We start from the raw sequence: 24,911 nt of genomic DNA, 5'->3' as shown, positions 1-24,911 counted from the left end.
TTAAAAAGTAAATGAATAGATTTCCTTTGTAGTGGTGAAAGAAAAAAAGTGAAATTATAGACAAAATTATGTCTTATAATTGGTTTTTACATGCTACGTTCTTTTTTCTCCCCACTGACTTCCTTGTACCATGTATCCTGACAGATCAAAGTATAATTTCAATATAAAACACACAGTCCTCTCCTGCGGGTTAGAAAATCCAGAATCAGAAGCTATCAATTTGAGGGTGATCAAGTGACCAGAGAATCATGTGTGAGGGAGACGACTTCCCTCCGTTAAGGAGAATGAGAGTGCACTGAGTAATTACCCTGCAGTGCAATTTTTACACCCGAGATGGACCAACACCAGCCTCCAGAAATAGACAATTATTTATAAAAAGAACCAAGGACTTCTGGAGCCTCATTTACATAATTTTGGGCAGGGATGGGGAGATTCCATTGTCTTCTTCTAAGGCCCTTGTTCACCTTCAACAGAGAAGGTGCTGGAGAAAAACACCCACAGCAAAAAAAAAGCCCCAAAATTGTGGTGAATTACATAATATGCCTAAATGTAGACTGTGCATATAACTACATTAGAGTCTTAAGGCCAAAATATTTTCCCTTAAAAGAACACATCTGAAGTATAAATGAATCACACATTTATAATTTAAATATCAAAAACATGGAATCCAGAAGTCAGTTGGGTCCTAACATCCGTCAGAGTTTTGGTGAAACTTTAGCTGAATTCCATTCCATGACCTCCACAAATTCTTGCCAAGACTCCTGTTTTCACCTCTGTATCTGTCCCTCTAACTTAGTTCTGCCACAAGGCAAGATAAAGATAAAGTTTAGCTCATTCACGACTTTGCATCAAGGAAAAATCCCTTCCTAAGATAGCGTTTTGTAACTTCAATAATTTCACCGGCTTACATTGGATGTGTCATGAAGAGGGGTCATCTCCTCCGATCTATAGCCTTTTTCTACCTCTCCAGCTTCAAATTTTTTCTCTACACGTTCTCTCGTTTCTTTTCTGGGGTAATAAGCAACTTCTTTTTTGTTTTTCCAGTAGGGAAACTCACTCAGAACCTAGTGAGTAAGTTTTCCTAACCTGTCTCTCTAATAGGAATTTGTGAACAAGTGGCTAAGAGAATACTGAACACGCCATTACACCTATACTGGGGTGAGTGCTTGCTTACCACACGGTATTTAAAGCATTTAATCACATACACATGTGAGATGTATATCACTTAATATCCTTATAGTTAAACAATAGTAGTCCTTACATAAGGAGAAATGCTCTCTTTACACGAGTGACATTTGTCTTAAGTTAGGAGAACACAACCAGAAAGGATCATAAAGATTATTTAACCATGAGGTCCTAACCTGAACTCAGAAAACTGATTTGTGATGAGCTTCAAAAAATAAATACTACCTTTCCCCTGAGACTGTATACAACATTTTGTGTATGTGTGTTTCTCTGGAAAGAAGATAGTTTTCATCATCTTCTCTAAGGGTTTGTAACCTCCAATAGTATTAAGTATAATTGAATTAACCATTAGTACTATGATCTGATTATTCAGGTAAGAATTTTATTTGCTTTTCCTTCCCAAAGTTTCTTGTCCATTAGAACTCAAACAAACAAATAAATGACACGTTTGAAGTTGAGGACAGCAAAATATACTTCATTTAAACATGTGGCCCTACAGAGCATTAATTCTGAAATCCTAGAAGCTGGATGGTAAACAAAAGAAGTCTTGTTGAGATCTGAGACTGTTTCAACCAGATTTAGTAATTATGTCTCATTCCTGTGTCTTTATAAAGTGGGATACGTAATCTCTCACAGAACCACATGCTTAATATGCTTGCTGTGGTCAAGATCACTTTATCCCTCGTGATCTGAAAGTTCATAAAAACTCATAATTAGAGATGGGGACACACATAAGGGAATGTCTTTTAAAACTGTAGATCATGAGCTTCCCTGGTGGTGCAGTGGTTAAGAATCCACCTGTCAATGCAGGGGACACGGGTTCAAGCCCTGACCCAGGAAGATCCCACATGCCACGGAGCAACTAAGCCTGTGTGCCACAACTACTGAGCCCATACGCCACAACTACTGAAGCCCACGCACCTAGAGCCCGTGCTCCTCAACAAGAGAAGCCATGACAATAAGCCTGCACACAGCAAGGAAGACCTGACACAGCCAAAAATAAACAAAACAAAACTGTGGATCATGGCTCATTAGTGGATTGTGAACCCTATTTTATAGCCAGATTATCCAGCCTTAAAAACAAGTAATCCAAAAACTGAACTAAGCTACTTTAAAACAAATATATTAATGTAGAAGAGAAAATATGAGAGAACATCCTTTACAGGAAGGATAAACACTGCTTTTTAAACTTTGGTTTTGCAAGTACATGTATGTGTACATCAGCATGTGTCTTTACTGGGTCATGATACAAAATGTCTTATGGAGAGCTGTGGTCAAAGAAATGTGAAAGCCCTGATTTTGTCTAATTCCTAGACATAACCGACAAGGAAATGGAGGCCTAAAGAGGTGAAGTGATTTTCCAAATCTTACACAGCTAGAAAATGCGAGAATCAAGTTGAAATTCACAACAGTGTTCTTGAAAATCTCTTACTAGACTTCTCTTTCAAAAACGAACTACAGTTGGAGGTGTTTCCTTGAGATCTTTCACAGCAAGATTTGAGAACTTCTGGTAGACCTGACTTTGACCATTTCTCTTTTCTTCTCAAACCACAAGTACATTTTCTACTGCCTCATTTTCTGCTCACAATTTTTTACTGAGAAACAGAAGAAATCAAGAGATTCTCCATGTATTACCCCATTGCAGCTACTCACCTACATGCATTTATACCCTTAAACTATGTGTTTCAGCAGATGTACTGTCTCTGCCCCTAATGTCAACCCCTCTTTGTGCGTTATATCCTGCCCCCTTGCTTGTTCAAAATTCCTCTACTAAAGCTGTCTCCATTTTCTCCTGCATCCTGATTATCTGCCTCTCCTGGATCAAACACATCAATATACAAACGCACTCTAGTATTTCCCAACGTGTCCCCAAAGCACAATCTATCCCACCTCTCCTTCTGCCATGACATCATCCCCTCCCCTTTCCAGCAAAACTCCTTGAATAACTTCTCTATGCAATTCCCAGTTTATCGCCTCTTCTTTTCTAAAAAAGTGCAGTTCAATCAGGTTTCCACTCCTATCTTCCACTCCTCCAAAAAGCTGTCATGGTCACAAAATACTTCACTGTGATACATCTGACACCCCTCTCCCACTTACTTGATGGGGCTACAGCTCTTAACATAGTTGATCACTTTCTCATCCTTGAAATAACTCTTTTACTTTGTTTCCAAGACACCACTTTCTCTTTGTTTTCTTCCTATTTCATAGAAGATGCTTTTCAGTATCCTTCACTGGTTCCCCCTCATCCAATAGACCAGACTGTGAAAAGGTGGTGTCCAGGGCTCAGTGCTCAGACGTCTTCTATCTTCAACCCGCACTCATCTCTTGATAATCTCAACAACTGCATTCGCCAGGCATCAAATGCCATCTTTAGGCTGGCAGCTGCCAAACTGATATCCTCATTTTTAATCCCCAGAATGCTTTCACTCAATTGCCTATTCAACATCTCCAGTAGCATGACTAGAAAATAAAACATCTGAAATTTTTTACCACACTGAGCTCCTGATCTTTCTGCAGATGCTAACTTCAATTCCACCACCCACCCTGCAAACATGCAAGTCATATCATTTTCCTACCTTTGCAAATAGCTGTCTTGCTTGTTGTTCACGGTTAAAACTTTATAGAGTCACTCTTGCTCCTCTTCTACATTCATGGTTTACAACCTCTCCATCAGTAAACTCTGTTGACTTTATATTAAACACACGTCAAGAATCCAACCACTTCACTTCAAAGTTAAAGTGCGCATTGGTCTGAGTTGACTATCATCTAACATCTTACTGTAGGAGTCACATAACTGCTCTCCCTGCAATCCCCCTCATATAGTCTTGCTGTAAACACATCAGCCTATTGGCTCATGCCCAACTCTGATCAAATTCCTACAATAGCTTCCCCTCTCGTCAATCAACACCAGCCTTTAGAATGGCTGCTAAGTCTCCATAGGATTTACCTCTTTGACTTCACCTCCTTTTACACTTCCTTTGCTCACTCACTTCAACCACATCTGATGCCTTGTAATTCCTAGAACATTCTAGGGACATTCCCACCTCAGGGCCCTTGCACCTGCTATTCTCTCTGCCTAGCAGTTCCTTTCCCAAACAGTCTGAGGACTCACTTTCACTTTCTTCCTATCTGGCTCAAATATCATCAGATCACTGAAATCTGTCTCGATCACCATATGTAATACGAAAGCCTCATTCGTCCTCCTGTATCTTGAATTTATTTGCTTTTAAGCACTTATCGCCACCTGATATATTTTGTGTGTATTATTTTATTTTATTTTATTTTTTTTTGCGGTACGCGGGCCTCTCTCACTGCTGTGGCCTCTCCCGTTGCGGAGCACAGGCTCCGGACACGCAGGCTCAGCCGCCATGGCTCACGGGCCCAGCCGCTCCGCGGCATGTGGGATCTTCCCGGACTGGGGCACGAACCCGTGTCCCCTGCATCGGCAGGCAGACTTGCAACCACTGCGCCACCAGGGAAGCCCGTGTGTATTCTTTTTTATTGTCTATTTTTCCCCACTGGCATGCAAGCTCCTTGTGAGCAGGGATTTTGCCTGATTGTTTCACTTCTATAAGCTCAGTGCTAAAAAGGAGCACAGTGCACAGTAGGTGCACAATTAAGAGTTATTCATTTTTTGAACGAGTGCTATTTGAAAAAATAATAATAAAAGTAATACAACCACCGCGGTAAAAACGCAAAGCATTTGTAGGTACCACAATAGCATCTGCATAACCTCATTTTCGTCTTGCCACCGCTTTTTATGGTTGATGTACGTTATGTTCCGTTTTACAGAGGAGGAAAGTAAGGCTCCAACTGCCAGGGAAACCGGCAGAAACCAAAAACTGGCAAAATCATCCTCTGGCTCTACTTCCAGTTCCAGCTCCCCCTGAAATGCTCCATAAATATACTGACCTGGTGCAGACACCGAGACTTGCTACTGAGATCCCCCCTCAGGAAGTGACTTGCTGTCCAACTGCAAGGAGTATGATTTGCTAAAAGCCTTGCTGTTGGCTTCATTAGGATCTCCCTCAGCTTCTGAGCTGGGTTCAAGCTATTTTGGGCACCAATGACTGCACAAGGGGGTGGTACAAGGACCCAGCCATTTCTGCTGGGCATAAGATGCTTCTAAACAACTGCCTTTGCTCCAGGGCTGCTCACGGGCCTGACACAGACTTTCTCAGCTCTAAGCCGCAGTCTAGTGGCTCCGCATGCCCACGCCTGCCTCCTCTCTGTTACTCTCACAGGTTCCTCTGTAACAGACCTTCTGCACTGTCTTCATCTCAGCATCCACCTCCAAACCAGCACACACCAACAGATGAGACCCTTGGCACCCTAGGGATGGCACTGGATGTGCAGGTGAGGGACCTCATCAGATACGCTTACCATACATTTCTGGCCCACTCTGCAAGAAGGACATTGTTTTTTCTTCTTCACCTTCATCTTCTGCCTTCTTTCAGAGACTGGGGGACAAGGAAAATCAGAACTCTCTCACTGTGAAAAACTCCAGGACTGCAGAAGTTTGAGGAAGAGGCGGCACATTAAAAATCTAATTCAGAGAAAAGTCACAGGAGTATTTTAATAACTGAGTGCCTTCCTGCCCTGGGATGCCAAACACACTTCAAAAGGGAATGGTACTGCGTGTTCTGACATCCATGAGGTGAGAAAATACCACTTAGCACAACCCACATATCTCTCAGAAGTTTATGTTGATACTAAAAATCTCTCTTTTACAAATTTAACTGGAAATAATGACAGATATATTCAGATACCTCAACTATAAAACAGAGACAATAATACCTACTTGTTAGGTTGTGTGAGGATTAAATGAGATAATGCACAGTAAAAAGCTTGGTACAATGTTCAATAAACATTACTTGCTATTGTTTTTACACTAAAGAAATGCAATAAAAACTGTCCTTCGGGCTTCCCTGGTAGTGCAGTGGTTGAGAGTCCGCCTGCCGATGCAGGGGACACGGGCTCGTGCCCCGGTCCGGGAGGATCCCACATGCCGCGGAGCGGCTGGGCCCGTGAGCCATGGCCGCTGAGCCTGCGCGTCCGGAGCCTGTGCTCCGCGGCGGGAGAGGCCACAACAGTGAGAGGCCCGCGTACCGCAAAACAAAACAAAACAAAACAAAAATCTATAAGTTTCAGAAATTAAAAAAAAAAAGAACAAACACAACAAAAGGGATATGCTTTCAACTTTTAATTATAGGGTCACCAGAAACCAAAACCAAAAGAAAATCTGGTCTTTAGTGTTTGCCGATTTCAGTGGTGTAAGTACTCCCACCACGGTCAATTTCAGGCTACCAACATGACATCATTGACAATGGAGTTGAGTAGAGATGGAAGTAGTTGCCAATATTTAATTTTTGGTAGCTTTCACATACAAAGTGGATTTTTTGGTGTACTCAAGAAAATTGATCGGCTTCACTGGTGGTGCAGTGGTTAAGAATCCACCTGCCAATGCAGGGGACACGGGTTCGAGCCCTGGTCTGGGAAGATTCCACACGCTGTGGAGCAACTAAGCCCATGCACCACAACTACTGAGCCTGCACTCTAGATCCCACAAGCCACAACTACTGAAGCCCATGTGCCACAACTACTGAAGCCCACGCGCCTAGATCCCGTGCTTTGCAACAAGAAGCCACCACAACGAGAAGCCCATGCACCGCAACGAAGCATAGCCTCTGCTCGCCGCAACTAGAGAAAGCCTGTGCGCAGCAACAAAGACCCAATGCAGCCAAAAATAATAAATAAATAAATAAATATATTTTAAGAAAAAAGAAAATTGACAGCCTGGGCCCATCTCTCATCTAACAGCAATCATTTCCTGGTGAATGTGTAGCATGTGCAGCAGGATTAGGCTTCCTGCTCTGGGACACTTTTCACGATGACTCAAAAGACGGGAGAAAAACTTTTCAGTCAGCCTCTACCTCTTGACCCTGCAATAAAAACCTCCATTGAGCCAAAGAAACCCAAAAGTCTTGGCTATTTCTTTAAACAGAGAAGAGGACAAAGTAAATGATAATGGGAACAAAATATCACAATAAATGATCCTGACAATGTAGCTAATATTAGAATTGCTTATTTTTAGCTAGACATTGTGGCAAGCATTCTAATGATCCCATTTCATTCTGTTAACAAGATGGTGAAAGAGGTATGGTTATTATCTGCATGTTCCAAATACATACACTAAGTGTTACGGGTTGAATTGTGTCCTCACCAAAATGATAAGTCCTAACCCCCAATACCTCAGAAAGTGACTAAATTTGGAAATAGGGTCTTTAAAAAGGAAATAAGATGAAAAGAGGTCATTAGGGTGGGTCCTCATCCACTATGACTGGTATCCTTACAAAATGAGGAAATTTGGACACAGAGACAGATATGTACAGAAGGAAGATGACTGAAGAGACACAGGGAGAAGATGATGGCCATCTGAAAGCCAAGGAATACCTACGGCTGGGAGAGTAGCATGAAACAGACCCTTCTCTGGACCCTTCAGAGGGAGTACGGCCCTGCCTGCCAGCACCTTGATTTTAGATTTCTGGCCTCCAGAACATGAGACAATACATTTCTATTATTCTAATCTACACAGTTTGCAGGGCTTTGTTATGGTAGCCCCAGAAAACGAAGTCTCAGAGAGGACAAAAACATGGCCCCAACTCAAATAGCTATCAAATTATCAACTTGACTGACATGAGGTTGTTTGTTTCTTAACAAATATTGATGCTCAGATCTTCTTACCCTCCCCCTTCCCTGTTCAGACACTGACTCAAGCACCTGGGGTGTCACACTGACAGGGGATCCTGAGGCACAGCCAGGATGGAGAACCACTGTATGTCTCCCTGGACCCCACACCGGCCATCGAGATACTGCGCTGACATCACACATTCTACACAGGACACAGGAGTTTTTCTTTCATATTTGTTCTACATCAGTATCAAACAGTGGCCATTCTAACTGATTACGTCGCTAAAATACCAACCCCGCCCCCCAAAACAGTATCCCTCCTTCAGGAAGACCCAAAAAATAACAATTTATAATGTACAGTTACATAAATTCATTTCAATTTCTGTAAAAAAGTGAGAAGACATATGTACCTAACGCTAGTCATCTAATTACAGGAAATCAAGGAGAGCTTATTATGGTTTAGCCTATGAACAAGGCCTATGGAGACTACTAGCACTGGTTGAAAGCCAGTAAAATCCCCCAGTCACTGCTACAACACACTCACTTACCTGATATTAGTTAACTCTAATTATCATTATAATTTTGCAAGCTCTTATTATCATTCCTCCTTATGAGTGAGACACCTGAAGTTGGAAGAGGTTAAGCTTCACTGCCAAGGATCACCTAAGTTATAAACAGCAAAGCCAACACTGACACCCCAGATCGTCACGCTAAAACTGTTGCTGTGGCTACAACATCTGGGCTCTGTATATTTTATGAGCCATTACAGAAACTACTTTCACTGATCAGCTACTGCCACTGTTTCCATATCAGACTTTAAAAAATGTCACCTTTCTCTTTGACAAAGTTTGGAACTTTCTAACAGATGCACGGATTTATCACATATATTGAAGTTTAAAAAGGTTTCAATTTTTAAAAGGTGTCTTTGCAGAGTGAGGATAGAAAGATAGGGAAATGGTTGTACAAACTCATTTTTAACTAGTTTTTAAATTCAAGCACGATTGATTTACAATATTGTATTAGTTTCAGGTGTACAAACTCTTGACTGAATCCAATCTAATGAGCAATCTTTGGAAAGTTCACCAGTTGGTAAAATCTGGCTCTGCCCTCTTAGAATACGTATTCATTGCAAGAAATGCAAACTGCAAAAATACAGCATATTCCATTTATAGCTGGGGCCCCCAGAAAATTCCCCAGCTTAGAAGATCTCTGTGTTACTAGTCCAACCTTGCATCCTTACATCTTCTCCTATTTAAGGTTAATCTATTTTGATCTGCAAAAGAGAACAGCCAGTTATGAAGGAGGATTATATTGTCACAACTCTTTCACCTCCTGCCTACTCTAATTATGTGGTCTGAAACAGAAGGAGATTTAATGATGCCATGGAAATACATAAATTCTAGAAGCACAAACAATTCCCTGAATCTGGCTATTACTGGTGGAATCACAGTAAATTCTTATCACCATCACAAGCACCTGGGCTGGGGGAAAACCTAAAGGGCACTTAATATAACCACCAATGATATCAGTATTCCCTCTAAGAAATTCCTTCAAAATAATTCTCCTCCCAGGTTCGAAAATCTTTCAGATCGCCTTGGTGCAAATGATAGGGTGTGTTGACACAGATCATCAAAAGAGTCTTTCTTTTCAGTGTGGAGAGTGTTTATCAACTCGAGTGTGACCTGTTAGTGGAAATGCTAAAAAGTTGCTCAGCTTCCCTCCCCAGCCTGTCTGTTATCAGCAGACCCGTCCACTGATGCAAGCAGAACAGTGCTCACTTATTCTCTCCAGAAAGCACCAAAAAGTGGTTGATCACAGGCAGAAATTGGCTTGAGGAGGACGAAGGGCAGCCTAAGATTTTAAGTTTAAAACGGATCTTCTTCTAGTGCCTACTTGAGCTGTCAGGTACAGACCGGAGGTGGAAGTGAAAGGTGCTGCGGATAAAATGAAAAGCGAGAAGGTGCTGTCTATAAACCAAAGTCATCAGGTCAAAGAGAACCAGAATTGTGCTCAAGTAGCTTCCTACTGTCCTCTCCGTGCTTCAGTCACACTAGCTTTCAATCAGCTCCTCTCAAGTGGCAAGCGGCACGCGCCCTCCCACCCGGGGTCTTAGACATATGGTTCCCACTGTCGGGACCTTTCTTCAGCTCTCTCTCCACCAGGCGACACCTACCTGTATCCCTCTGATTTCAGCCAAAATTCCACTTTGTCAATGAAGCCTTCTTTATTCATTTATTTTTATTTCATTTATTTATTTTTGGCTATATTGGGTCTTCATTGCTGCATGCGGGCTCTCTCTAGTTGCAGTGAGCGGGGGCTACTCTTTGTTGCGGTGCACAGGCTTCGCATTGCAGTGGCTTCTCTTGTTGCAGAGCACAGGTTTTAAGCAAGCGGGCTTCAGTAGTTGTGGAACGCAGGCTCACTAGTTGTGGCTCGCAGGCTATAGAGCGCAGGGTCAGTAGCTGTGGCGCACGGGCTTAGTTGTTCCGTGACATGTGAGATATTCCCGGACCAGGAATCGAACCTGCGTCCCCTGCATTGGCAGGCAGATTCTTATCCACTGCACCACCAGGGAAGCCCAATGAAGCCTTCTTTAAACACACACATTCCACCCTCATGTTTCAGAGCTAGAAATAGAAGCTCACTTACATTTCCTTTATAGCTCTTACTGTTTGTGCTTGTACATGTGTATAGTAATTTGATTTATACTGGTCTCCTTCATTAAACAATGAAGTGCACAAAAGTAGAAACAGAGTCTGTTTACTCATTCATTTCCCCAGTTCCTAGCATATAGTAGATGCTCAATAAACATGAGCATCTGAATGAATAAATAAATCATTGGGACATGTTAAAATAGGTGACATCTCTCCCTCCAAATATTTCCTTTGCCCTCACGTCATCATGTACAAAGTCCCTCCCCACATTAGCAAAGTATCCCTTTCTAATAATACATGGCATTTAACTTAATTTTAATATTATGACTTTAATTGACTATTACATGAAATACCTGAAAATCTAAAGAAAAATAATTTGATCACTGTAAATAATTATATGTAAATGCATATTTTTTAGACAAACACAAGTACATATACAACACAAAGATCATATTATAGAAAAAATTTCATAATATTTTTATGAAATTAACACTCACAAAATCTTTCCAAGTCAATGTAGGTGTACATCATGATTTCTAATGACTGAATGGTATTCCATTACAGGAATTCAGTTAACCAATTTCCTTTTTTGGACTCTTGGGTTTTATAAAATGGAATTAACTTCATACAATGGGATACTATGCAACAATTAGAAATGTTCCCTTTTCTTGGACTAAGTTTTATAAAATGCTATTAATTCCATAAATGGAATATTAAGCAACAATTAGAAATGCAATTGACATTTAGATTGTATAATATTTATCATACTACTCCCTTTAAACAAAAAGAAATGTTTATGGATATATATCTCTTGAGGGATCATTTTGGTAGTTATCCAATGACATTCAATGTGAATTAATTTATCAGCTCACTTCACTCAATGCCACCTAGATAAGAGTTAATTCATAATTGAATTAGGGTATTTATGAGGCCAAGGGTAAAGGGAGATTGAAAATAATTCTGCAGGAGAGAGGAGGGATGAAGTTTACATTCACTGGGGGTGATGCTGATTTAAAGAAAATATGTCAACATCATGTGTTTTCATGTGGGTCTTGAAAAAGAGGCTAAACAAAAAATGAACAATAAACTTTCCTTCCTTCACAATTCTCATAGGAAAGGTTCTAAATTAGAAAAAGTAAAATTAGGAACCAGATTAATGTCTTTTCTGTATATTAACTGAGAAGATCTTTACAGAAACCTTACAAAGGAGGTATGGCAGGCTTTATCATCGCCATTTTTAAGATAAATTAAATGAGGTTGAAAAAATGTGCTATATATACACATAATGGGATATTATTCAGCCTCAAAAATGAAGGAAACCCTGCCATTTGCAACAACATGGATGAACCTGGAGGGCATCATGCTACGTGAAATAAGCCAGGCACAGAAAGACCAATACTGCATGATCTCATTTATATTTGGAATTTAAAATAGTCAAACTCATACAAACAGAGAACAGAATGATAGTCACCAAGGGCTGAGGGAAATGGGGGAAATGGGGAGACATTGGTCAAAGGGCACAAACTTCTAGTTATAAGATGAATAAGTTCTGCAGACATAATATACTGCATGGTGACTATAGCTAATATAATGTATTGTATACTTGAAATCTGCTGAGAGTAGATCTTAAGTATTTTCTCCATAAAAAGAAAAATAAAAGGGTAACCATGTGAAGTAATAGATACATTAATTAGCTTGATTTTAGTGATCATTTCACAATTATCTGTACATCAAAACACTACGTTGTACAACTTAAATATAACAATTCTAACATGTCAATTATATCTCAACAAAGCGGGAGAAAATTAAATGAGGTTCAGCTGAAGTGACATTAAAACTCTAGCCTGGGGCTTCCTTGGTGGCGTGGTGGTTGAGAGTCCACCTGCCGATGCAGGGGACACGGGTTTGTGTCCCGGTCCGGGAAGATCCCACGTGCCGCGGAGCGGCTGGGCCCGTGAGCCATGGCCGCTGAGCCTGCGCGTCCGGAGCCTGTGCTCCGCAACGGGAGAGGCCACAACAGTGAGAGGCCCGCGTACCGCAAAAAAAAAAAAAAAAAAAAAAAAAAATTACTGTATCCATTTTTCTTTCTTTTTTTTTTTTTAAAGAAGAAATCCTCTCCCCTTTATTCTCCTATCAGGTTGTTAGTTTTCTTAGTGAAACCTGAAACTACCTCCTTCACTGCTTTGGGAAGGCAATTCATGCTGCATGATGGAACAGTTGTTAAGGGCAAAATTCCAGGCAGTTCTGGGTTTAAATTCCAGTCATGGCACCACCAGTTGTGTGGACCTAGTCAAATTACTTGTACTACTGGAACTTCTTCAGGTTAAAACTCTTTGCACTTGCATTAAATGGGTCAACTGGATGAGAGTAAGTATATGTCATCATTACTATTCATTAAGAGTTTTGTCTTCATAGACTATTGAAGGATGTTTTAATATATTCATGTTTCTCAGGTTTTGGGGGAGGAAGAAGGGGAGGAAGAAGAAGAAGGATGCATGGGCTGGATGGGACGGACATGTAAGTAGAGAAGACAAGGTGTGATTGATGGAGGGTAAGAGGTAACATTTCCAGTCAGTGGGGAGGTCCACTGACACAGTAGTGTGAAACCAGTCCGAATACCCATGCGTTTTTCTCAAGCCATATTCTACTGTTTAGGTTCAGGGGGTTAACAGGTGGAGAGTTGGAATGGGGTTGTCATGTAGGTGGAACAGATGGAAAAGGGGCAAAGGAGTTAAAGGTATGTGCAAGAGAGTGAATATGAGGAGAGATGTAGCAATTACACTGGGGAAGGAGGAATTGATATGAACGGGGTTATTAGGGTTATTTGTGTGATATGGAAAGACAGGAGGGAGCTGTGAGAACATGGGATGCTAGCAACTGAGATTTGAGAAATGGTCCTCCTATCCATGATGACAGGTACATCCAAAACAATGAATGGCTCAAGTCTGGTGGAAGAGAAGATCACCAAATGTTCAGAGGACAAGGAACTGAGAGAATGGGATCTGGGCAGATGAGCTATGGGACTTTTCAAATCTCCAAAAATAATGACAAGAATAGTGACAGAAAAATAGGAAGCTGCAAGCAAAAACATTCAGGAAATGAGGAGAAATGAATGAGATTTAATAGATTATTATGACAGCCAGGATAGTACAGTTTGTTGGCACATACTTGATACAAGCTGAGGTTTTGGTTTTTTGTTGTTGTTTTGTTTTTTTAATTAGGAGAAATGTCTTAGAAGCAGCACTGGGGGGGAAAGAGAACGACAATCTAGTCTCTAAGCTCTACAACAGAGAGCTGTCCTTCTCTGAGGAGACAGTAAGGAAAGCTGTGTCATCAGGGGAAGTCAGTTTGTGTTTTTTTTTTTTTTTGCGGTACGCGGGCCTCTCACTGCTGTGGCCTCTCCCGTTGCAGAGCACAGGCTCCGGATGCGCAGGCTCAGCAGCCACGGCTCACGGGCCCAGCCGCTCCGCGGCACGTGGGATCTTCCCGGATCGGGGCACGAACCCGTGTCCCCTGCATCGGCAGGCGGACTCTCAACCACTGCGCCACCAGGGAAGCCCGGAAGTCAGTTTTTTACTCAAGCCAGATGATAAAGGAAAGATTAAAGGAAAATACTGAAGATTGGGAATTTTGGTAATGACAGACTATATATTCTAAAGGATACACAGAAAGTATTTGGGGAGTGAGGGATTGGAAAGAGACGGGAGATTAGATCAGATCAAGAGATGTAAGAGGTTATGGGGATAAAAATTAGTATTTAAATATCTTGAATGCTTGGACTTTTGGTAGCTACAGAGTAAAATGGGAATAAAAGCACGATGAGATTAATCCTGCTGGTCTTCTGGGGGAAGGTAAGTGGTGAAAACAGATATGGGGACATGCTGACTGCACTGGTGGGGAGTACTGGTTATATACCATACTGGTGGGCTTTCAAAATGCTAAACGGAGGTGGGGTCCTGGCTAGGGAAGAGGAAGTCTATATTGACTTGGACAACAGAATTTGGAGGAGGTGGCGATCTATTAAATCCAAGAGAGTAAAATATATCAAAAAGAGTGGAAGTCGGGAATCAGACAATGTGAAGAAGTTGGGGAGAGAGGAGGAATTGATTGGGGGTGGGCTATCCTTGAGTCATTGCCTGGTGGTGAACACTCCTTAAAAGACAGAGCTGGGGAGTAGAGGTTTACCTAATGCAGCGCTGGAATTAATTAGTTGAGGCAAAATATGTTTAGGAACATAGGAGTCTATCACTCAGAAGTGTGGGAAAAAAATTCATCTCCCAGTAGAGACACTGCATTTTACACTTGCCATAAGGAAGATGAGTGTTGATGGGGGTCTGTATGATCATGGGCTGATGATCCATAACACATATAGTCATAAAGATAAATGGGTTCTAAGTGGATCTGGTGATAGATTCTATTCACACTTCTGGTACTTCTTATTAAAATGACTACAAACTCATTCCAGGGATATATGTTCTTTGCAATTAAAGATGAAAACCAGGCCCCTTAATGAGCCCGTATAGGGTAATACATTGTCTAGTATTAGCATCATGCTATTGCCACTTTTCAGGAAGCACTGTTCGCTAGAGTCTTTCGTAATTTTACAGATAATCATGAAGTGTAATGTAATCATGGGAAAGCATTTACAGGAAAACTTCATTTATTTGGCATGATTGAGAAATAAATGTTCCTACCTTATTATTTTAGATAACTCAAACATCCCCCTGGAGAATCCAAAATTTAAAGAAAAAAATCTGTTTTCAATGAACTTCTTTTACAATTTGTTGTTTCTTTAAATACGGTAAAAGAACATAATTTAATCCTTTCTTGACTACTTAGACTAAGCAGGCTAGAGTCATACCTGAAAGCTAGGTAGCCAAGACCAAGATATTTAACTTCTCTCAACTTTCCTTTTCTCTTCTATAAAATCAATACCAATTTTATAGGGTCATTATGAGAATTTAATGAGATAATGCAAAGAGAGCTTAGCTCCATTTCTGTCACACAGAACACAATCAAGGGTACCTATGATTATCAGTAGCCTCATCAGATCAGCACCTTAATTAGTAACATCAAAATCTGCCTCCACTCCAATCAAATGATGGCATCAGATCATATGACCCTCGACAAAATGACCCTAGACTACTGCGGTTTTGAATTACAGTTCCGTGTTTTTCAGCATCTTCGCTTTTTGCTGCACTGTGTGTGCCTATACACAACTGCATTAATTTTTCTCTTCAACCACAGGATTTTCTGTTTCTAATATATTCTGGTTTAACAAACTTGATACCTGAATCTACTAGGACTGTGTAGACAAGTATAAAATTAATTTTGAATGAGAGCCAAAGGGACTCTGTCATAAGCAAAGTCATGGATATTAGTGTATGAAATTGGTGACATCCACGTTGGTTATTGAGAAACATTTCTTGAATTTAATTCATCTCAATTTTTCAAATATTTGTCAGGCATCTGTTATATAAAGTCTAGATCACTGTCATAGCCTTTTATTTCATGATCAAATGCATTGGAGCACTTAATATGTTCAAGATGTGCTGCTGTACTAGGTATTAGGAATGCAAAAGTGATGAGTTAGGCCCTACTTTTAATTAGGAAGGCTGACCAGAATATTCGCCACTGTAATATCTTAAGATTGGTACAGAGGATGAGGCTTAAGTTATTTTACCTAGACCTGAGTTTTCTAGGGGAAATGATATTTAACTTGGTTAAGTAAGAGACAAATAAATGAAGAGAAAGGCAGGGACATTGGGAGTGTAAAGGTCCAGAGGTAATAAAGAACTTGGAAAAGTTGATGATCTGAATAAAGCTCACTGTAGGCGAAACATAAAATGGAACCGGAGGATAATACTAAGTTGTAACGCTGAGTACGTACATTAAGCAGGGACACGGATATGCAGACTGTGTAAACCATGGTAAAGATTTTGGGCTTTTTTCCAAGGATTATGAAGGGCTGTTTAAAGGTTTAATCTGTGAAGTGATATACTCAGGCGTAAGGTGAGTATATCATGTTTCAAAGGTCATTTTATGATAACCACAGATAATGGATTGAGAGTACAAGTCAAGGGATGGGGGACGGTGAGCATGCTGCCCAGTGGTCCGGGGGGGAGACTGCAGTGACCCACACTAGAGTGTGGGCAGTACAAATGGTAGGGATTTTCACGAGGGAAAAGCTGTAGGACTTGAAGACCAATAGAATAAAGGGAGTGAAAGAGAGGCAGGTGTCAAGGCTGAGTTTCTGTGTTGCCCAACTTCACAGATGGTGGTACAATTTACTGAACAAAGGAATACTGACAAGGGACCACATTTGAAAAAGAAGGTCGAGAACCGAGACTCAAAACTTGTCAAATTTGAGGTACCTTTGAAGTATATACTTATCCCCTGGGAAGGGACCAAAAGGTGCCCCAACTCTCCTCCTTCAAAGATTCATTACTGTATGTATTCCAACGTCTTATGCTGTCCCATCAGTCAAAAGTCCTGATAGAATGTCCCAGCAAGGCCACGTCTACATTTTTACCAAGAGGAAATGAAAGTATATCATCCACACAAAGACTTGTAGACAAATATTCCTAACAGATTTAGTTATAAAAGACGAGACGGGAAATAACCCAAATGCCCATCAGGGAGTGCAAAGTTAAACTGTGGTATATTCTTGTAGTGGAACGCTATTCAGACATAAATAAGTAAGTGAATAAATGGAGTAAGCTATCGATATGTTCAACGACATGAATGAATCTCAAAATCATTATGCTGAGTAAAATAACCCAGACCAAGAAAAAAAAGCATGATGCCATTTTTATAAAATTCTAGAAAATGTAAACTAATATATAGTGAGTAAAGCATAGAGAGAAGAAAGAATTGCAAAGCTGCACAAGAAAACACTGGGAATTATAACATATTTGGTATTTTGTTTGGGATGCTGGGTTTGTGGGTCTACGCATATATTAAAACTCACAGTAGTTAGTATACTTTAAATATGAACAATGTATTGTGTGTAAATTGTACCTCAATAAAGTTATTAAAAAGTCAACCCCCTGATCACCTGCTTCCAACCAGGTGAGCTCTCATTCCCTGTTCTATGTCCCATCATAACAACCTGTTTGATAATTAGCAGCATACCTGTTTGCTCCTTCTCTCCCTGTGGATTTCCAGCTGGGCGCCAAAAGAGATTAAGCCCCTTTTGTCCCATGTGTCTCTTACAAACCTAACACAGTGAATGAAAGGATGAAGCACTGGTAGTCTCACTCATGCTGGTAAACATCTGAGAATGAACATCTTTTCCTAACAAATCAGGTCCTCTGAGGACAGGGCAATAGGGGATGGATCAATGGTGGATACTAGGAAAGGTGTCTGCTTACTGTGCTCCGGTATGCAAGTGAGGGACAGGAGGGTAAACAGGAGAGGGAGTGAGATATTTAGCAAACAATGCTTTAACTTGAGACACATGTAAAAACCAGTAAAGAAAAATCTACATGGAGGTGGAACACAATATAAAAATTATCTCATTTAATTTATGCTACCTATGAGACACCAAAGAACAATGCTTACATTTTAGGAATGGTGTTGGAAGTGCAAATCGAGAGGGAGATTTTGTGCATATGTTAGATGCAGCCGTCAGGGAACACCCATTCTGGAATGAAGCGATGTCACGTCACTTTGGGGTTTCACTGTCATTCAGCTTCACCCTGAGCTCACTGCCCTCAGGAAGCTAGCAGGTTAGACGCTTTAATTGAGAAGGGAAAGCTTTGAGTCCTGGGAGATATTCCTGTAGCTAAGAGTTTAATTTTAACTAAATGGAAACGGCTCATGACATAAAAGCAAGATTGAGCCTTTATGGAACATTTAGGATTGTACGTGGCGGCAGTCCCAGGATGAAAAACCAGGGTCCAAAGGTAATCTTAAAAAGATGCCTGTAGGGTCACTTAAAGCATCTGAAATGACCTACCATGGAAAATAAAATCCTAATGGGCAAATCCTTGTGCTTTATCTATACGTACAAATGGAAAGTTAAATAGTTGTCTAGCTGTTTTTAGATATTCAATTTTATGCAAACGATGTTATTCTTAACGGCATTTTTGTAAGGCCCTCATTGCATACCATTTTAATTAAATTTTATTTATTTAGCCACTGTGTTCACTGCCACGGAGCTGTAAATTCTAATTTAAGATATAATTATTTCCTGATTTCAAGGATTAGCCTCTCCCTGCGCTACTTAAATAATACTTAAATAATATGACAGAAATTCTGTGATTCAACACTCAACTGAAAGACAAGAACAGTGTTTCAAGGGGGTTGGAAGAAGAGAGATCTATGTAAGCAATATGGAACAAGTAACTTTGCAAAGAATTGATGGGCTTTGAGGCTACTCTTGAAGGATTCTTGAACTGGGGAAGTGATATAAGATAGAGAAGGGCATCCACATAGGAGAACAGGAGGACTACAAGAGAGATACCACAGAAAGCTCTCAGGGTTCCCTCCTTGTTAAAAAAAAAATCTTATGGTGTCTGAGTTTGTTCAAAGTCTAAGAAAAATATTAGCATAGCAGGGCTTCTCTATAATGGTGTAATGATCGAACCTGAATTAGAAACCACCTAGGACAGAGGGAGGGTAAAAAGGCATCAATTTCTCATTGTTTCCCATCAACACCCACTGTACTACACATAGTTCATAGATTAAAATCTTTTTTGACTGTGGACCTCAGATTGGACTGCCTGGGAATATGGTGTTCCACAGCACAGGCTAGTTTTATCTGTTTCTGGATTTATTTTTATGCTTATTTTAAACTTCTGTAGTGAGAGATACTCTAGCAGGGTACTAAATATCAAAATGGAATTCGTCTTTACTAATGACTTTAAAGTTAATCTGGGTTAGGGATTATAAAATTATTAGTATTTCCCTACTGTGTGATGAAAGCAACCCATGCTATACCATGCATTTAAGAAATGTCACCACACAAATCCCAAGATGGTCTTCCTCCACAATTCCAATGGCCAAATCCTTCAGGAACAGAACGCCATCCTCTTCTTAAATAATAATGTTACATATAGTACTATTTTTAGAGTTGCTTGAGGGTTTGGTTTCTTGTTTTTTGGGGGTTTTTTTGCGGTACGCGGGCCTCTCACTGTCGTGGCCTCTCCCGTTGCGGAGCCCAGGCTCCGGACGCGCATGCTCAGCGGCCATGGCTCACGGGCCCAGCCACTCCACGGCATGTGGGATCTTCCTGGACTGGGGCACGAACCCGTGTCCCCTGCATCGGCAGGCAGACTGTCAACCACTGCGCCACCAGGGAAGCCCTGATTTTTTTTTTTTTTTGATGTTAACTGTAACAGGCCAAGTAGGAGGCATAACCAATATGAGAGGAAGATCAACTTGCCTAGGGCCACAGATACCGCAAATAAAAGAAAATAATTTTAACACGTATTTAATATTTTACAGGTTCTAGGCAAGATTCTATGAACTTTCACATACGTTAAAATCACCATAACAACTGTGTGAAGAGAATATTATTAGCCCCATTTTATGGATGAGGAGACCGAGGTTCAGTAAGATTAAAAGCAACAGAACACAGATATAAACTCAGGTCATCTGACCCCAATCCCAATATTCTGTCTACTGTATTATATTGTCTCTTCTTTACAATCATAGTAATCATCATGATTAAAGTAACATGTATTAGGTACTTGCTCTATGCCATCTTCTCTGCTAAGTGTTTTATATAAATCATCTCATTCCCAGCATAATGTCCCTAGAAAGGAATATCACTGGCTAACATTCACAGATTCAGAAACAGGTTGATCAAGGTCACACAGCTGATAAGTAACCCAGCTAGAACTTGAAATCTGAGTTTAGAACTAACACTCTTTATTAATATATTTTGCTGCCTCTTATAGGATACTGCAATCCTAAAAGTGAATTCAGTTACAGGTATTTGGACCTTATTCAGGCAATATCTGTGTGATAAGGTGAGGGAGAAAATCCATTCTCTTGGGGAATCAGACAGCAAGCACACATTGAAATCTCATTAGAAATTAGTTACAGGAAATAATACGTTTAAATGTTTCAGTATATCATCCTCCTCCACAAAAAGGACACTTCCATTTTCGCTTAATATCCTATCCTTAATTAGCAATGACAAGAGCCTCAATTATGGATTGCTTTCTATATGTGCCTAAAGCCATGCTTAGCAATTTATATAAAATATCTCATTTAATCCTCACAACCAGACTATTAAGTCTATGATTTCTTCCTGTGAATCAAGGGAACAGTATACAAAGCTCAAAGAACTCGAACAGGTACTAACCTACCTAGTTAAGGGAAGCAGAGCAATTCTGGCCCACAAACACCTTGGAAGCTAATCATCTCTGCCTTTCACATGGAAGCCACAGTTGTGAGATTATTCAGCAGTCACCTGGTGAGATGTAATGCATTTATCTGATACGACTATGGGAAATGTGGTATAAAAATAAACCCAGTGTGCCTTGCTTGTTGTGCCGAAGAAACCTCCCTGGACAGTGTGAGTGGATAAAATATTGAACAAATATTGCTGCCCATGATTAGAGTTAGAGGGATGGAAAGAAATGAAGCATATATTTGAGAAGGGGATAAACAGCCACAGACTTCCTTTTGTCCAGAGAATGTGAGCAATTCAGCAAACAGCTCACTAGCCTTCCTCTGTGTAAAACTATTGCTAGATGTTAACTTGCCAGGGCTGCAGGACCCAGCACCTCCTGCATGTATACCCTGTCAATGGAAAGTGAGCAAAGGTAATGAATGTCACTTCTGGGATGGAGTGATTAAGAGCAGAGCCTCTACACCCTTTTCTCCTCTGTCTTCCAACGACATTCCAAAGGCTTTGAGGCCCTAGGAAATAGAGTCAGGACATAGAAGAAGCCTGGGCTCCTAATTCACCTCATGGAGAAAAGATCTCAGCAAATAAAAAATATCATGTTGGATTATGTCCTTAAAAGCACAAACTCTATTAGATAGATTTCCATCTTGGGCAGGCGAATACTCAAATACATAATAAGACTAAATAAAATATTTTTCTCCTGATATTCTGTTCATAAGACTATAATGATGCTTGTCCAACTGTACAATAATTATGTGTTAACCTCTATGACTCCCCTCAAGACTGGGAGACCCTCCAAGGTAATGATAATGACTTTTTCACTTTTCCAGCTCAGCACCTAGATCAATACCAGGTATAGTACCCACAGTAACAAATATTTTGTGAATATATGAATGATGTGTAAATAGATGAATATAAATATGATTAAATGAGTGGAGAGACTGGAGTATACAGAGAATAAAATGATTATTTTCATAACAAGACCACACAAATTACTTTCCATTTGACTTTAGAATGCATTTTTGAACTTATATTTAAATGTGGGTGTGTCCAAATCAATTCAAAATCATTCAAATAATAGAATTAAGTCAAACCATCAGAGGTTTAAAAAAAGAAAAGAAAAAAGCTTGTCTCTTTTGTTCTTCATCCTCAATTTCTCTCCCTAAACCTTTCTGGCTTAGGCAAAGCACCAACCTAACTTGAATTGTCCTTTTTCATTCAAAGTGTGTTACTTCCTGCTGAGTGTCTTAGTAAAAGATAAAGAATAAATATGTTCTCAGCTCCTGTGAGGCTGCAGGTTTAGTCTAGGTAAAGAAAGGGTAAAATAGAGAAGTTTGCCATTTTTTATATGACTTTCAAAGTTCTTCAAGGCTGTTTTAAGTCACATACCTGAATCAGAGGGTACCAAGCAGTCTGCTTAGGTATACAGCTCTGAATCTAATGTTTGTAAGTGGGACATGAGATAATGATCCCCTCAACCCTTGGGGCTGCCTGGTACAGCCTGGGTTACCCAGAACCCTGCAACTATTCACATTCAGCCACAATTAGCCTCTCTAGGGTCTCCCAGGAAGGTTACCCAAGAGAGACAGAGTCAGACAAAAGGTCAAAAGTGGTCTCGGATGGCAGACACAGTGAGAACCGCCACACCCACGGGTCCATCAAAGTTCTCTCGCCATTCAACCAGCGGGCATCAACTTGTGCAACAGCCAGCGGCGAGTATGCCAATGCTCATGGTGAACAAGAGATTGCTAGGACTGCTACAAGAACTAATGATCCAGAGCAAAGATACAGCAGGTCAGGGGCGGGAGTCCCAGGAGACCTTGTCAGCGTGGGTTTAGGTGGTTACCCGCCCATCTCTGTCTTCATGTAAAGATGATATGACCGCCTAGTCGATGTGGAGGCTCTACCACAGCCTGTGCCTTCTACCATCATTATTGGGACATACCTTATAAAAGCAACCACCAACTTGGAACGAAATCAGTCTCATACACATCATCAGATGATACTGCAATGAGTTTTTGTGTGCCAAAGAGAGAAGAAACTAGATTCTTTTAAAAACAGTGGCTTGAAAATTTTTGAATGATCGTAAAAATGATTAAAATTTTCTTGTCTAATGTGACGATCAAAAATAGAGAGATGTTATTAAAACATTGATTAGAATTACAGTCACAACTTCAAGAGTAAGATCTGGTAAACGAAACAAACAAACAAAAAAACCAAAAAACACTTATGTTTGTGGAAGCAACTGCAAGTTTCTCATTAAAAATCCTGAAAAGCATTACTTGAAAATTATGTAAATTAAGTATTTGATATCTTTCCCAATACTTTATACTTTATTATGGCTTGTTATTTTAAACTTTTATTTATATCAGTTGTTTTACTTTATCATTGTTCAATAGAAAGGCTATACAATTTTTACCAAGCTCCATTTAGATCCCCTCTAGTTTATTCTAGTATAGCATACAAACATCATTTAATAAGTGTGCCATGAAGTGAAAACAGTAAGCAGTAGTACCCAACTATATAAGCAGCATATTAATATTCACAACTAGACAATGTGTTCTAGAGTCAAAGGGGGCAGAACCCAGAAGATACCCTTAGCCTATTGATTAGGTAAATATTCAATTTAAGATGATATATTCCCTAGACCACACAAAAAATAGATACCAGTGTAAAAAGATGTGAGGTCTGTAATTTTATCTAGTAGCAATCGCTGCTGCCTCAAGGCAGCAATCGCTGGTGTTTCATGAATTAATTGCCTACCGTGGAGCTTTTCAACATAGAATACAAATTAATCCCACACACCTTACTACTATAAAATTTACTTGCATTTTTCATGACACATGCAGAATCTAAAGATTTATAAATATGGAGTAGATAATGCTTTCCATTTAAATTTGGCATCAAGCTATCGCTCTGAGCCCAAAATAACAATGCAGACAACGCTGGTTTAAAAAAAATCCCAGATTTACTTCATTTTGGCTGTTTGTTCCTTTGCCTAAGTGTTTGGTTTGTTTGTTTTTTTTAATCTTACTCTATAAAGCCAAGCCAAAGTTCTTTATTCGAAGAATCAGATATTTTGACTGATGGTGAAGCAGATGGATCACAAAATTAGGAGGTAGGACAACTGGATACTTCTAATTACAACTCTTTTACAGAATTTTTTGCTTGAGTATGGATCAAGTCCCTTCTTATTTGAGCTAGAGTTTCCTCATCACTAGAATGAAGGTTTTCATTAAATATTTCTGAGTATTCTTTTGAGCAGCATGTGAATTTGTGATCCTAACTTGCTGCAGAAAAAATTTAAATGTATATCATCTTAGAAGTATTTATACTAGTTATAAATTCAAACAAAGTAGGGATTTTAAACGCTGAATTATCCTGATTTTATGCCATGCTGCCACTAATAAACAAACAGCAAGTTCCCTGATAGTGATTCTCTATTATGGGATATTGATATATTTTGGGATTTGAGGTTGGATTGACCTCCCCCTGTTTACAAGACACAACTTTCTGATTTGGTACCTGCTATGTCTCCTATTCATCTTTTTGTAAGACTTTTTAAACATTAAGCAAAACCCTCATGGTACAGAATTTCCCACAAGTGGCCCACATTTGAACAGTAGGATTCAACTGAGACTTGAAGATGGGCCACACGCAGCACACCTTGCTGACACGTTCTTCTACCCACGTCCCTCCTTTTCTCACTGCCTGGTAATTGAAGTGTTTTTTTGTCAGTGGTGTCAAAGCCTGTCTCCTAGGCTGTCTTATTATTTTTAAATCCCCGACAAGTCCACCACAGTGATCCAGCTCCTTGCACTTTATAGGTGCTCAAGATCTATTGGCCAAGCCAACACGTGTCTCTCAGTTTCTCTAGACTTGCAGGTCCTTAACTTCAGACCCTCGGGTGAGTGGGAGACACAGCAGCTGGCCTGGAAGAAACTGTGCATAAACCACAGATTTTTACTTATGCAGCTTTGTGCATTAATTCTGGATAAGCACATGATAGAATGTCATAT

General features: G+C 40.1%; 1 protein-coding gene across 1 annotated transcript in view; it reads right to left on the bottom strand.

The window, feature by feature from the left end:
- GRM7 (glutamate metabotropic receptor 7) overlaps nt 1-24,911 on the bottom strand; it is a gene marked incomplete at its 3' end in the record, with an annotated part of 1,084,681 nt that overhangs the window by 704,204 nt on the left and 355,566 nt on the right. The gene's annotated exons all lie outside the window — the stretch shown is intronic.

This window comes from Stenella coeruleoalba (genome assembly GCF_951394435.1).
Source record: "Stenella coeruleoalba genome assembly, chromosome: 10".
Lineage (NCBI taxonomy): Eukaryota > Metazoa > Chordata > Mammalia > Artiodactyla > Delphinidae > Stenella > Stenella coeruleoalba.
This window is presented reverse-complemented; position numbering and strand designations above follow the sequence as displayed.